This window comes from Lepidochelys olivacea (genome assembly GCF_965140295.1).
Source record: "Lepidochelys olivacea isolate rLepOli2 genome assembly, chromosome: 16".
Classification (NCBI taxonomy): Eukaryota; Metazoa; Chordata; order Testudines; family Cheloniidae; genus Lepidochelys; species Lepidochelys olivacea.
The window spans coordinates 20,767,011-20,783,973 of record NC_140426.1 but is presented as its reverse complement, the minus strand read 5'-3'; positions in this window follow the sequence as shown (position 1 = coordinate 20,783,973).

Below are 16,963 nucleotides of genomic sequence, written 5' to 3'. Positions count from 1 at the left end.
CTGTGTGGCCCCAATTTTGGCATCTCAGAACAGCAGATGAGCTCAATGTTCTATGCTGGGGTACGTTGGTATTTGCTCAAACAACAAAGGAGGCTTTGGGTCATGCACAAAGCAAAGACACATTTTAAACGTTAGTGACAGGGCACGTACGGAGCTGATTCTTTTCTAACGTTTTGTACCTGTGTAACTCCACTGACCTCAGTGGAATGACTCCTGATTTACGCTGGGATAAGTGAGAGGAGAATCTGGTCCATAATCTGGTTTGTTTTTTTACTATTATTTGTAAAACAGTAGCACCTGGAAGCCCTAACTGAGCTCCAGGTTCCATTGTGCCAGGTCCAACACACACCCACAAAGTAAGAAACAGTCCCTGCCCCGCAAGAGCTCACAAGCTAAATATACAAAGCAGGTGAAGTGGGGAAAGGGAAAGCGGTGCAGAGAGGGGAAGTGACTTGCCCAGTGTCACACAGTAGATCCATGACACAGCTGAGAATAGCACTTTGGTCTACCAACTCTCATGCTGTGCTGTCCACACTTTAAAAAGAATGTTGACACATTGAAAAGGGTTCAGAAAAGAGCTGCAAGAATGACCGAAGGTCTGGAAAACCTGCCTTAGGGTGCGCGACTAAAGAAGCTCCATCTATTTAGTTTAACAAAGGGAAAGTTAAGAAGTTGCTTGATCACAGATGTAAGTACTGACATGGGGAGATGATGTCTCATAGCAAAGGGCTGCTTAGGCTAGCAAGCAAAGGCATCAAGGCATCCGGTGGCTGGGAGCTGAAATTAGACAAAATCAGACTAGAAATAAAGTTCCCCTTTTTAACAGAGAGGGTTGGAATAACTTAGCTAGGGAGGTTGTGGATTCTCCACCATTTGAAGTTATTCAATCACAACTGGATGTCTTTTTGAAAGCTATGCTCTAGTTCACCCAGAAATGCTGAGTTTGATGCCATTGGTTAAATTCTCAGGCCTGTGCTATGTAGGAGGTCAGACTAGATCATCATACTGGTCCCTGCCGGTTTCCAAATCTATGAATCAATCTGATGCCCTATCCACTAGAGTAGACCACACTGCCTCTTTAAAGCAATTGTATCGTTGGCGAAGGGTGCCAGATGGACAGGTTTGGGGACTGATGGCTTCACTGAAAAAGTATAACCGGGACAGAGGCATTGCTGCCTTCCCACAGCATCGCCTTGCCAAACCCTTCCCAGAGGAATGAATCGTATTTAGGAGGAACCACCTGAAGGAGTGGGATGGTTAGGGTATATCCATACTACCCACCGGATCAGCGGGCAGCGATCAATCCAGTGGGGTTGATTTATCGCGTCTAGTCTAGCAGTCGACTCACCGCAGTGAAGACACTGCGGTGAGTAGGTCTAAGTACATCGACATTGACTACGTTATTCACGTAGCTGAAGTTGCGTAACTTAGATCGATCCCCCCCCCCCCCCCCCCACACACACACACAGTGTAGACCAGGCCTTATAGTGTCTATATACCTTGGCAATCTGTAGAGACTTCACAGAGGTGCCAGTGGTGGGGACTGTAGGCCAGCATGCAAATGGTCTTGCTGGAATCAGAAGACATTTCAGCGAATACATCAATGTTCACATATTTTTTTACACTTTACCTATTCCATTTTTTAAAGGGTTGGCCATGAACCATTTTTAAGCATCCTTTGGAATGAAGTGGCCCATTGGCTCTGGGCATGTGGCGCTTTATTATTCAGGAATTCACAGCATTGGCGGGCTAGGCCTACTGTCCATTGATGACTTTGCTTTGTTGGATTAGTGCTCATGAAAGGTGCTGGATCAACTGCCCAACCCTAGACACAAAGCTCTTTTATTCCCCTACAAAGCTGTCAGCGGTGGCAGCTTCCTCACTCTTTACTTGAGTGTCTTGATGGACAAGGGGGTAGCTCAGGTTTCAATAATTCCTTAGCATCTCTGATCAGACTGTCAATTAGTACCAATTACGGTAGCGCTACCCCCTTCCACTGAGAACGAGAGCACACAATTCACTTCACATCGGCCATCAAACAGCTGCAAGAGGGAAAAATCTTTCAGTCCTGACCTGGCAGTTCTGTGCCACAAGTAAGAGCAGCTCCAGGGCTCCTCTAATTCTATTTCTTTCAAGTGAGGGCCCATGCTGGGCTGGATTCAAACTAGCATCTAATAGGTAAAAAGCTCTCTATCGCATTACCAGTGCCTGTCCCATTCAGTACTCCTGCATATTGAATGTAAGATATAGCATATGTGAAACAATCTTGCTCCTCTTAAAGGACTGGGAGTAGGGACATCTACTGGTGTGGGTATTTCTCCAGTTGGCCACAGGGCTGCTGTTAATTCATGTGGCCTAGTTTTCTTTCCCCTTTGCTACTAGTATGTTAGAGAAAACAAATAAAACCCTCCATTTTCCTCTCAAGGAAGAGACTGACTGCTTCCCTCAAAGCTGGTCCTGCTGTCTCCTTTAGCTGCCTGTTACTCGCATATTTTGGTTCTCTTCTCCCATTGAGAGTAAGAATATTCCAGGCATGGTGAAAACAATCTCTCCAAGGTTTTGCTACCTACAGAGCTGAACAAAAATGCAAAAACCTTTCCGTGGCCATTTGTATTTGTTTTTATGCAAATTCACTTCTGCTGTGTTCACGCCCCTTTTGTGTTCACTTTTCCCCAAAGATCGTGCGGTCAAGTTTTACCCTCATGATCGTCCAGGGAGGCCAAATTTTAAGCTTGCACATTGGAACACTTGCACAGAGCAAATTTTAAATTCACCTCCCACAAGGATTTGCACCAATACCCACACAATTGTAAGATCAGGGAAACAAGAAAAATACTCTCTGACCAATCACAACCCTTTGATTTATGAGTTGGATGAAACAGAGGCTAACAAAGCTATTTGCAAAACATCCATGAGATGACACCAACTTTCATTCTCTCCGGGCTTGGGTCGGATTCAAACAAGCAACCTAGAGATGAAAGGTTCTATATAGTCACTTGTTACTTCCCTAAGCTGTCCAGCCCCACAGAGAAGTTGTGTACTATTCACAAAGCAGCAAGAACCATCTTATACTCTGAAAAATATTTCTGACTGGTATAGGAATACATTTGAACTACACTCGAAGGTATTGATGGTTGCACCGTAGGGGCACTGATGAACAAAAAGCCAAGGAGACTGACTAAAGGACCCACCTCGGAATAGTTGTTTATAAACCCAACTCATCTCATCCCCGGCTCACAACCCTCATATATTAAGCAACCCCAGATACGTACAAACCGCTCTGGAGGTTTATTATTTATGCTGACATTTCTTAGGCTGTCTGCTAAGGGTTGTGCAGAGAGCGATTGACTTTCCAAGCTGACCCATATTATTGATCTCCTATCTGAAAAGTGTCAAGAGACAGGAGAAAGGTGCCTGGCAAGAGCAAAGCTGTCATGGGTTCCTCATGCTCCATGACAGGATAATTGAGCACTCCCAGGGAAACGTAGTGCTTGATACCACTCTGTATGTGGTGCATTCATAGAACTGCAGAGGATCTAACCTGGAGTAGACTCATAGGATATCTCTGAGTATCCCTTTATGTACAGGCAGGACAGAGAAAGCATATTCTCTTCCTGTTGGGATGTAGATGCTAATTGCATTTCCTGTGCAGTGAGACACTCTTTTTCTTTTGGGTTACAGATGGTCTCAGGACCCAAGTCATAAATTTTGGATCTGAACTTCTCCAAAGGATGGGGAAAGGTGGTGTTTGAATATGGGACATTGACAGAGATAGCAGACAGCTGTCAAGTTTGGAGTTAGTTCCTGATCCAAATTTCTTGGCTATTCGGATATGCAGTTTCAGCTTAGATGCTGTGTAGTAGCATCGTGTCCGACATAGCTGTAGGTGTAAAGCTCCACCTTCCCAGTGGAAGCAGCCAGGATTGTCCAGGACTCTTACTTTGTTGGAGTGTGTGGCATGATCCTCTAGGCTCTCTTCCTGACTCTGCCACTGGTTCATTGTATGGCCATTGGCAAGTCACTTACAACTAGAACTAGCATTAACACCAAATCAAAGCTATTCTTTAGAAAGACCTTCTCACTTAGGAAAAACTAAAATTACAGGTGAAGGCTTAAAACTGGCCATGATACCCCCCAAATGGGCAAGATATTCCACAGCAAGTAGAGAAAGGAATCCTGCTCTGAAGAGCATTCAATCTAAATTCAACAAGACAATCCCTGCTGCTAATCCAGCCATCATTTTAAGATGAAGGCTCTAACCCGCTCAAAGATTCTGACCTTGGAAACTCCTGATGATCGGTCCCCAGTGGAGGTAGCAGTGACAAGGACCCATTCTATGTTGGGGGGTGGGGGTGGGGAAAGAGAGCTGTGGTTTGGACCAGTATTCCATAAGCATTTGTTCAATGCAAGGGGGACAAGACAGGAGGACATAAGGGCAACGGCCACAGGTCACTGAAGGAGTGGAGAAAAGTTTTTGAGGTCAAAAAGATCATTCCCAATGGGGACTTTTGTGTCCCTTCTTTAGTTCAGAGGGAGTTCATTCTGGGCTATTTAGATTCCTAGTCTCCCTACGTTCCATCATTACATGTGGAGATGTTTAAGGTTTCCACACTACAGTCTTCCTCCTGCAACAGTAACTCAGTATGCTGCTCCGTCAGTTGCAAAGCTATAGAACCCTTTCGCATCTCAAGACCTCTCATATAGAAACAACTATATCATATAGAAACAACATGTCAAGACCTCTCATATAGAAACAACTTTCAGCGACAGCCAAGGGCACTGCCCTATCGCTATTGTAAGCAGGAGTGGTTTTTGGAACATTAATGTAGTACTTTTCAGTAAGGGTGATAAGCCCGGGGGCAACAGAGCAGAGTGAATAAACCTCCAGATTCCATGATAAACCCCAAACTCAGGGCATCTTCTCCACCAGGCCTACAGACCTGATATGACACTGGGCCAAGTCTGGAGTGGAATAAGGTGGTTTATGATCTTCATTGTAATCCACAAAAAGAAAAGGGATACTAGTGGCACCTTAGAGACTAACCAATTTAGTTGAGCATAAGCTTTCGTGAGCTACAGCTCACTTCATCGGATGCATTCAGTGGAAAATACAGTGAGCTCGAAGGTAGCTGGGAGTGCTGGTAGCATAGGGCCTGAGGAGGGAGTCTACATAGCCAGACTATCCTGCTGTCAGGGTGCCAATGCCTGAGGTGATGGATCATCCAGGATTTCCAGGTTTATGGATCTTGGGTAGCAGATAGAATACCCCAGGTCGGGGTTCCAGGGGTGTGTCTGTGCGGATTTGTTCTTGTGCTTTTTCAGGGAGTTTCTTGAGCAAAAGTTGTAATTTCTTTTGGTAACCCTCAGTGGGATCAGAGGGTAATGGCATGTAGAAAGTGGTGTTGGAGAGCTGCCTAGCAGCCTCTTGTTCATATTCCGACCTATTCATGATGATGACAGCACCTCCTTTGTCAGCCTTTTTGATTATGATGTCAGAGTTGTTTCTGAGGCTGTGGATGGCCTTGTGTTCTGCACGGCTGAGGTTATGGGGCAAGTGATGCTGCTTTTCCACAATTTCAGCCCGTGCACGTCGGCGGAAGCACTCTATGTAGAAGTCCAGTCTGTTGTTTCGACCTTCAGGAGGAATCCACCTAGAATCCTTCTTTTTGTAGTGTTGGTAGGGAGGTCTCTGTGGATTAGTATGTTGTTCAGAGGTGTGTTGGAAATATTCCTTGAGTCAGAGACGTCGAAAATAGGATTCTAGGTCACCACAGAACTGTATCATGTTCGTGGGGGTGGAGGGGCAGAAGGAGAGGCCCCGAGATAGGACAGATTCTTCTGCTGGGCTAAGAGTATAGTTGGATAGATTGACAATATTGCTGGGTGGGTGAAGGGAACCATTACTGTGGCCTCTTGTGGCATGTAGTAGTTTAGATAGTTTAGTGTCTTTTTTCTTTTGTAGAGAAGCAAAGTGTGTGTTGTAAATGGCTTGTCTAGTTTTTGCAAAGTCCAGCCACAAGGAAGTTTGTGTGGAAGGTTGGTTTTTATGAGAGTACCCAGTTTTGAGAGCTCATTCTTAATCTTTCCCTGTTTGCTGTAGAGGATGTTGATCAGGTGATTCCGCAGTTTCTTTGAGAGCGTGTGGCACAAGCTGTCAGCATAGTCTGTGTGGTGTGTAGATTGTAATGGATTTTTTACCTTCAGTTCGTTTGGTACGATGTCCATGTGTTTGCATTTGGAAAGGAAGATGTCTGTCTGTATCTGTACGAGTTTTTTCATGAAGTGGATAGATTTCCACTCCGTACGGCTAAATGCAGTGCCTTGCATAATGACAGGTTTCAGAGCAGCAGCCGTGTTGGTCTGTCTTCGCAAAAAGAAAAGGAGTAATAGTGGCACCTTAGAGACGAACCAATTTATTTGAGCATAAGCTTTCGTGAGCTAAAGCTCACTTCATCGGATGCATTCAGTGGAAAATACAGTAATCCACAGAACACCATGGGGTTTGTTCTTTTTGTTTGTGTATTGGTATGATAATGACCTGAAAGCAAGCAAAAAATGGCGGTTCCAGGAGTATCACCCAGCACTATTCATGAGCTATTATTCCTAGCAGCTTAGCAGTGAGCCCACCACCTATCACGCCGACCAATATTGTTCCCTTGCACTCCCCTAGCTCTCTGTTTCCACCGGTTATCATTTATCTTACACTTACATTGTCGTTCTGTCTTTGTACAGTGCCTAGCGCCACAGGGTCCAGATTCTTGACTAGAGGTCCCGGAGCTATGGCAATACAAATAATAAACATGAATCATTAATAATCGCATTTCCCGCTGCTTCATTACCAGAACGTGTGCATTTGCCACTGAGGAGGCATTATCAACTTTTAGCACAATTGTCAAGGAAAAAGAAACAAGAAATCAATAAATACGTGCATGCTCTTTTAAGAAAAGACTTCCCGTACCTCGGGCAGGATATCACCACAATGGGATGCGGCGGTTGCTAAGGTAACAGCACCAACTTTGGTTTTTTTTCATGAGTAGTAAAGTAAATTGGCAGACAGCAATAAAACCCACATACGTTGCCAGTGTATATGTTAGTGCTGCCCCAGGGTTGCAATCATTTATGGGCTCTTTTGCCTTGAAAAACAAGTGTGTGTGTGTGTGTGTGTGTCTCTGTGTGTGTGCGCGTATCATTTAGATACAAAATATTTTGTATCTACATGATAGACATACCAGGGAAACTGGACTAATTCTTTGAGTCGGCTGCTTTACATGAGAAATGCCTTCATTCTGATCTTCAGGAATTCCGGACACCTGACCCTTCTGTCTTTGCTTTTGGTCTTTGGCTGCCTCAGGTGAAAGAGAAGATGAACAGCTTGTCAGCTAATGCATTTTGCCATGTTTCAGCACCGTTCATAGTTGGACTCAAGGTACAAATAGTTCCTGCCGAATATTCTGCAAAAGCAACTTTTGTTTTCCTGTTGTTCCCGTCTTTCGAATCTGGAACATGGAAAACAAGGCCAGCACTTACAAACAATAAGGGGAACAGTTAGAGCTAAGGAACAATGGGGCCATTTTATTAGTTCATTAAAAAACCACAGCAGCAGATTCTGTGCTGGGCCTCCAGAGAAAGAGGTAGCACAGATTCCTAGAGCTACATACTCTGCTTAATTACACCAGTGGCTACTCCAGCCAAGTCAATGGGTGCCCAGTGAGGGCAGAATTTGTCATTTGTGTTCAGTTTTGTATGAATTTAGTGCTGGTGAAAGATCCTCTGTTTATTTATAGTGACTTTCATACAGGTTTTCCCCTTCCTGCCTTTCCAGTGTCAGTTATCCCTGTGGGGAGTTTGGGATCTGATCCAAAGACCATTCAAGTCAGTAGAAGTCTTTCCGTTGCAGTCTTTATTTACTGTAATAATAGCTAGATGCCCCAACAAAGGTGCCACTGGCCTCCTTGTTGTTTTTCCAACAACGTTTGGGGCCATATTGTGCCAGGTGCCGTACAAACACATGAGACAATCCCTGCCCCAAAGAGCTCACAGTCTAAGTGGACGAGACACACAAAAGTGACAGGGGAAACTGAGGCACAGTGGCAGCACTGGGAATCAAATCCAAGTCTCCTGAATCTCAATCCAGTGCCATATCCCTGACAACGCCCTGCCTCCCTTCCGTTGACTTTGATGGGCTTGGCATCAAACTCATTAACTCATGTCACAGAGCAGCTATCTGTGATAGTGACTTTCAGGACACAGAACAATAAAGGAAACCAATCGAGCCTGACTTTAGTGGGGATTTGTGGGTTCAATTGCACCCCAGAAATCATGAAATCAAGGGTGTAAAAACACCCTGAGGAGGGAGTGGGAGGGAGCTACGTTTGCTCCTTTGCACAAGAAACTGCATGTGGCTCCAGAACCCAGGCCCCATGTCAGAGTCACAGCCCGCTACAGAGGCCCAAAGGCACAGGGTTCCCGGGGAGCGGGCAGGGCAATGGTGCCATGTGTCCCAGTCTCTGGGCAGGGCCCTGGCCTCATGGCAGGGCCTCTCCCCACTCTGAGTAGCCAGGTCCAAATGCTGAGCAAAGCCGCCTCTCCCCCCACATCCCAGGCTACCTCAGACACTGAAGGTGGTCCCAAGGATGAAGGTCATTACATCAGTAAGGAGGAGACTGCAGAGATTAACACATACTGGGACATTTGGGAAGATTCATATCCCATTGTTACAACATTTAAGGCCAAAACCTGAATTACTGCTAATTGGCACAGGGCCACTGACTTCAGCCAACCTGCCCTGATTCACATCAGCTGAGAGTCTGGCCCTTTGGTGCAATAGCTACTAGGTTGAACAGGGATATTTTCCACGTGTTCTTGCCGGCTGCTGAGCTTTGCCTACTACGTGTGTGGAATGTAGCCACAGATGAAAGAGACAGGAGAAAGGAACCATGTGTGCTCACTTGTGGAAAAATGTCTTGCTTATATTTTTAGAAAACGTGTCTTTTTTTCTCTGCAGCGCGTCACCTTTCTTTTTGGATGGGGTGGGGGGGAGTTGGGGGTGCTGCAAGACTTCAGTCCATTCACTAATGCTTCAGGGAGACCAAGAAAGAGCAGATCAGAGCCCTGGAAGGACTCAGAGGACTGACAAGACTAATACTCTTGTCTCCGAAAGAACAAATATTCAGGCACCTGAAGGAATAAGGAAGTGGATAGGCCGATAACAAAAGGTACCTGGAAAAGGCAGATCTAACGGCACAGAGAGGATTCCCATCCGACGGCGATTACTGGCATTAACGAAACTGGATGTGGCTGGTGACTGAGCCACTGAGTTTCAGTGTTAACCCTGTGGCTGACTAGATGAGATTCCACAGGAGACAGTGGGAGATTTTCCTCATCCTGAGCTAGGGAGAAGATTTGCAGTCATGCCACTTTGCCAGACTTCGTAAGCTATGCAAAGTTGGACTTGGCCCGTACTTTGACAGGAGACCTCCATCCCTTGGAACACTGAACTGCTACAAGGAAGCAACATGTTGATGAGAAATACACTTTCCATGAATACTCTGCAGTGTTCAACAACAACTTTCTGATCTGACCACCATTCCTGCCAGTAAATTCACTTGAAAGGAGAAATGGCCCTGTGATGGGGACTAAGGAGATGTGACTTCGATTCTTAGCCCTGCCATAGACTTCCCATGGGACTTTAGGCTTGCCTCCGATCTCTGTGTGCCTTAGTTCCCCATCTGTAAAATGGGATTAATGATACTCTCCTTCTCCTACCCAACATGTTGTCTACTTAGACTGCAAGCATTCAGGGCAGTAAATATCTCTTATTGTGTGCACGTACAGCACCACTTGGTACAACAGTGCCCTGATCTCAGTTGGGGCCTTTAAGGACAATTTTAACACAAATAATACTAATAATTGATAGAACATTGGTGGGCATGAAAGGGCTGAGAACAGTTGAAGCAAATTTATTTTTAAAAAGTATCAGGGTTTTTTGGGGGGAGGTTGGGGGTTTTTGTTTGCATTATTCAACCACCTCTTCTACTGATGACGTTGGAATGAACTGGATGGTGAATATTTAGAACCTACTGCCCACTGATGGATGGAATCAGAACTGCAACATGTGTCTCAGACCTGATACCGCTGAATACTGAAGGTTTCAGAGTAACAGCCGAGTGAGCTGTAGCTCACGAAAGCTTATGCTCAAATAAATTGGTTAGTCTCTAAGGTGCCACAAGTCCTCCTTTTCTTTTTGTGAATACTGAAGGACATTTTAAATAGTAGAAGCCTGTTATTTCTAGAAGGTTCCAAGTTCTTTCCCCACAGCTACATAAATTCCTAAAGGAACCTAGTGTGCAGCATACTGTCAACTGTGATGTCCTCAGCACATACCGTTCTGTTACAATACTATTCTCCATAAGTCTTCCAATGAATTCCATTTCATGGTGCAAATGGCCTGCAAATTCAGTGTAAATGGCCTTTCTTACTAAGTAACTTCCTACGGGTTTTACAGGCATATCAAAGTGTACAGACGGATGCACAGGTAGTTGCATGAGCAGACACTGCATTTCCCTTTGCTTTCTACTGAGGTTGTATTTTTATTCATCAGATGCTTCAGTCCATGCTACACAGTTGGTGAATCTATGTCATCGCTTTTAAACAGCAGAATGGTGCCATCACTAGCATCTTCATTATTCAAATGATTAGGACGTGAGCAAGCAGAGGAAAACCACAGACTATGCAATTCTGGTTTGGGAGGGCATAATTACCCGAGCCATCAAGACATGAAGCATTATGCAAAACACCGCCACTATTTATTGCTATTCCAATGTGGCTTTTTTCCCCCTTGCTTTTCACAACCTGATACATCCCGTTAAAAAGAAAATGATATATAACATTAGCACTTTTTAAAAGTCTCACAAGCTCTCAGTGGCCTTGAACTCACACAAGGATCAGGGATTCTGGTTTCCAGCAATGGAGAGGCTCCTGCAGCTTCTTAAGTCTTTCCACGTCACACCAAAGTCAAACAAGTGGAGGTCAAGAAGAATAACCTCTAATGTTATGGACTCAGTGAACTGGACTCATGCAGGAAGGATTCTTTTTTGCAACTTTAGACTGATCTCTTAAAAGAATAACACCTGGCTGTACAAAAATGTTGGTCTCTTAATAAGCCTTTTCCTTTAAGAGGTATTTGTTTCAGAGGGCAGGAATTTGGGCAAGGTGGCAGCCAGATACATTTCAGATGTCTTTGTCTATTTCAGTTTAACTCTAGGTATATTAGCAATGTATTTTTTTAACAGGTTTATTTCTTCATGGGGTGTTCTTTGGGAAAGTTGCCATTGTATTTCTGTCACGGCAGTTGGTTAAATAGAAAGTGTATTCTCTTAACAGGTGCATACATTGAATTGGGGCTCCGCTTTTGCAGCAAATGGAAATTTGCAATCAGCCTGGTGCAAAAAAATGGTAAGAAATAAAAAAAGACGATAAGTTAAAACAATACGTGCCTGAATTTCCAGCGCTAATGCCACACGGAGATGGACTGCGCAGATGACAGCTTACGTTGCTAAAAAATGGAATGTGTTTGTGTTGTTGCAAGTTCAACACTTTAGCCAACTGCTAGCAACTACAGCACAAACCTCAGCATTTTCCAAGGCCCAGATTGCATATTGGACCATATACCCTGAAATGTTTTTATTGAATTTGGGTCCGCATTATGCTGCCTACATATGGTAGCTCACTCATTTCATTTTATGTAGCAGCTGCTACTTTGCAACTGAAGACATAATATACCAAGTACATTATAGTATCATTTGCTTTAAAGTAACCAACATGTTTTTATTTTTTTAACTCTGATTAGCCTTAATTTTTGTAAAATGCACTTCAATCCATTCTTTTCCCTACTTCCATATCCTGCTTCCTTATGTGGCCATTTATCCACAGTGGAATTTTTACTGTGGTGCTTTAGGGTACATCGACACTTCAGTAAGAGACCTGCAGCATAGCCACAGCTGGCCCTGGGCAAATAGCAGTGTAGACTTTCCAGCTTGGGCTGGAGTCCCGGCTCTGAAATCCTCCCCTTTTACGGGGTCTCAGACCTCCGGCTTCAGAATAAGACTGAACATTTACACTGCAGTCAATTGACACAGGCTTTGAGATTTGTTGCCCTGGGTTCTTTATTGCAGTGTAGACAGACCCTTTGTTATCAACACACATTTGATTTTACAACTGGCACAAGCAATGCTGTATGATGGAAGGATGTCCGTGAAGAGGGGGGCGTTTGTTTTATCTGGAGTTAAGAACAACTGTCGGAGGCAGAAATGACAAGGACTGAGAAGCAGAACTCACCTAGCGCATTCCCAAAGAACCACAAGTGATTTTGCACACAACAATTGCAAAGAAAGGGCTATTAAAGCCATTCTCCAAGTAGCATCTGGAAAAAGAGATCAGTCAGCCTGCACTAGGCAGTGCTGCATGGAGACAAAAGCCCATCTCTGCGTTAATTAGAAGTCGTTGCGAGTACACAAGTGATTTCAGCTTTGTTGGCCTCTCTGCCAGCTTCTCTCAGCGTCCCTGTATTTTGAGTGACACCAATCAATTTTCTGTCTGAGTTGATGTAAGTCTGAGATGCTGTTTTAAAGGGGGTGACGCCTGGCATCAGCACTGACTCCCTCCAGCTGGCTGTATCCAAAGCATTTCTTCTCACTCTCACTTTTGGTAGCACTTTTAGAGCCTCTTTCTAGAAATAACACTTCATGTTTATTGGAGTTTTTTTTCAAAGGTGGCATGCTATAAGGTGACAAGTATATTACACTGTAAAGGGCAGACAACATGTTTTTACACAGTTACAGAATAACACTTTGCATACCTCTACCACCTTTTATCTGAAGGTCTTAAAGCATTTTACCAGCAGGCTAATTATGCCTTCCAAACCCGCAGTGAGGTCCCTGACATATGGAATTACAGTCTACCTTAAACAGGAGGTGTTTATGGAAACAAACAGATACATCTATTGACACAAACAAACAAGATTCCACACAGATTGAGTCCCAGCTTTGTGGCTCTTGTTTACCAGGGACCATGACCCTCTTGGAATTCTGTACAGCACGCAGAGAAACCTAGTGGCTGGACAATATGCTGCAAATAAATATATCATCAGAGTGAGGTTAATAAATATTTTATACCCACTTTAGAGATAACTCAATGGAGAGGTTTAGTGACTTCCTGGATCAGCAATGGTGTGATATTAGGCATAGAATCCATGAGTGCTGAGTTCTGTTCCCCTGCTCCAACCATTAAAAGTGATTCACATTATCTTTGATGGGTGTTCAGCGTCCGTTGGGAAAGGGTGGGTGGCCTCAGACTGATGTCTGATAAATGGGGTGCCCATAGCACATGTCACCATCATCTTTATTGGTCTCCTCACCAATAAGCCATAGGACTGTAGAGGTACAAGGAGTACATTGTTCTTTCACCATTGGAGGTGCACCTAGGTCCCTCCAGAACAAGATGTAGGCAAACTGGTGGGGGTGGTGTAGGGAGGGTTGCATTGTCTGCCACTCTTACACAATACCTCATCTGTCCCGCAGAGAACCAGAGAGCTTTCATTTCCAGTGCTTCAAAGCTCTTCAAAGGCCTGATTGAAAGCCCATTTGGATCAGTGTATGTTTTTGCATTAACCGCAATGAGCTTTGGGCCAGGCCCTAGCGAGCCATACATTACATTGGGTTCAAACCTGGTGCTACAGGACACAGTGGGAGTTTTGCCTTTGGCTTTAGTCAGGCTAATATTTTGGGTCATTTTTCCTGGAACAGCCAACATTTAAAGAAAACATTCCATGAATTACATCAGGTTCCAGACCAGAAGCCACTTTGAAATAAGACGCATGAGCACTGGGGTTCTGATAGCATTTCTAAAGAGCCAGAGTCAGTATCTTGGCTCAGATTCTGAGCTGGCTTACAAGTGATGAGAGTCAAAAGGATTGCATGGGTGAAGGAGAGTGCAGAATTTGGCCCTAAAGACCTCACATCTTTAGCTCCTCCCAACCGTGGAACTGTAATGGAGTAAGTGCCAGAGCCCCCCGTGGCCCCCCACTGTGTAATGGCATGACATGCACATCTGCATCTGGAGCCTGTGCACAGGGTGGCATGCAGGACATGGCCTAAAAATTAGCAACACACTAGTGAGAGGAGCTTAAGACAACTGCCACGGATGTTCATTGTTACGCATGGTGGTAGATGCCTACTGTCACTGTATGGACACGAGCCTTTTTTGAATGTTAACACATATCATCACTGGGGGCCTTCCAGCTGGAGAGTAGCTGAAACCCAGGTATCCTGAGGGAATGCCAGCTGCAGAGTAGTTAGTAGTCCCTTCCAGGGCTGTTTAGTGGTTAGTTCTTATGTAGCACTTTCCATCAGTAGGTCTGAAAGTGCTTTACAATTTTTAATGGATTTATCCTCAGGACATCCTGTGAGGCAGGGGAGTAATTCAGGCCAGGATTTAGGGGGATCTTGTGTTTTGAGCAGGAGAACCACTGGGTCTGTGTGCACCCAGTGGTTTCAGTCAAGAATCCCCCTCATTTATATTCATTTCAGTCGAGTCCTGTCTCCTCTCTACTATGGGCACACTATACCAACGTACTACAGTGCACTTGCAAAGGCCCTCCCTCTAATTGACTGCCCTTCACTCCGTCTGCCAAGGTGAGGGAATGGGAGCCGTGTCTTTATTGTTGACAGCGCAGCTTGATACCACCAAGCACAGGCTCTGCAGCATCCCACTTGCAGCAGATCCCGACCCAAGTGGGGAGCAAAAGGGCTTGCTACGATGACAACACTGAGCTCGCTGGAGAAGCCAGTTCTGGGCACATTCCAGCAGCAACTGCCAACAGGCTGGCCTGAAACTTGATCCATCCCCCATTTGCTAAATAAGAGTGCTGGGCCATGGCATGTAGGACACTTCCTGGACCTTTCTCCCATGCCAGACGAACATACACGTAATGCTGCAGACACCCACGTCCTCTCAAAGCTCAAAATTCATGAACTCTAGCTTGTTACTGTATAAACGCTGCCGAAGATGGCCATAAACTGCACTTAGCGATGCATAATGTATGAAAATGGCTCATGCTGAGCTTTTAGATACAGAAGGATTTTTTTTAAAATAACATTACAAGATTCTCCAGTAGCCACAGAAGCATGGTCATAAATATTTAAAAGGAGGTTTAAAAGGCCCAGTTTGTGTGCATGGAATATTTGTGGCCACCAACACCTGACCTTTGGATTTGGGGTATGGCATACATAAAATAGGCTTATAAAATGGTATAGCAGAGGTCAGGCTGGGAATGAAATGAGCATTGAAACCTCCTGCTAAACATTTAGCAGTTTTGAAAGCTTCCTTGCAGTAATTAGAGTGCTATAAATGGAAACTTCAATTAATTTCCAAGGCTCAGTCTCTTCTTAATGTATATTCTAGGACCGAAAGCAAAAGGTTTGCACATCAAGACCAAAATATTGGGGGCGAGTGATTGGAGGGATGCATTGGAAGCCAAGACTTTTAGATCTACTGTGACTCACTGCGTAACCTGGGCACATCATTAATCCTTATATGTGCCTCAGTTTACCCCCCTGTAAAATGGGGATACCAATACTTATTACCCAGTGGTATTGTAAACAGTAATGAAAGTTTGGGAAAGGGCTTTGAGATCTTTGGATGGCACATGCTGTGAGAAAATACATATTTGCTACTCTTAAAGTAACACTAATAATGATGATGTCTTTGTAAAGTTTGTTTTGTTCAACGTTACTACTGTGAGTAATCCCAGAAGATAAGGGTTTAGTATTAGCAGTCAGTAGAGTTAAGTCTGGGTGTAAGTCTTTGCCGAACTGGGGCCTTATTGACTTTAACTGGAGTATCTTTAGACAACCCTCTATAGCTAAGTTCTTTGATCAGAGCTGGTTAAAAAATTGAAATATCTGATATTCTTGATGACATTTTTGTCAAAATTTTGATTCTTGTTTGACATGTTCTGTCTGTTCAGGAAAATAAACCAAAACAAAAAAAATCAGTAATATTTTTTTGGTTTCCACCACAAAACTTAGTTTTCAGTAACATTTGTGGGTTTTCAGTACAAACATTTGTTTTTTGAAAACTGAACATTTCCCCAAAACCTGGCATTATTAACTTTTTATTTTATTTTATTTTTTAAAGAAAACTGAATTTATTTCAGGTGTTTATAAAAATCATGGAACATTTTGGGGGGAATTTTTCTAAAAAAAGTTTCCCATGAGAAATAACTGCAATTTTCCAAACAGCTCTGCTAGTGAAATCAGAAAGGGAATAGGTGAAACTGATACTCAAAACTGAGATCAATTCCTGCACTTGTTAAGGATAGTTCAGCAGAACAAAGATTATTGTATGCCCTGCTTTTTCCGATGAGAGGTCACTGGCTTTCACACCACTGGACCGCATGTTGCTCTAGCTAATTTACTGGATTTTATATGCATCTTCTGCACAACTTTCATCAGTGTCACCTGTGCCATCAATCCAACAACTTTCACCAACACTAACAATGGCTTTAAAGGAACAGCTATAATGAAAGGAGCAGCTAGCAAACTGGGTACTGGGGAATGCTTTATGTACAACTGAAGGGAACGGTATTCTGCACTTACAGTTGTCAAGAAACCTCTCATCCTGGCAGTCACGCATCAGTGCCAGATCGACTCGGGGCCAGGCAGAGAGAACATCAGCTGCCAGGTGTCACAGGTCAGACCTCACACTGGATTCCAAGCTGAAGAATAGCAAATGGAGTACACAGCATCCAAATTAAGACAAAGAGGCAGGAGCCTTTCAAGGTCTCAAAGGCCCTTCAGATCTGCTTGTAGTCAGGAGTTTGAAAACACCTGTCTGATGAAGTTGCATATTAAAAAAAGAAAGACAAAGGGAATTTTTTCCGTGCAATGAAAGCAGTGACACTCCC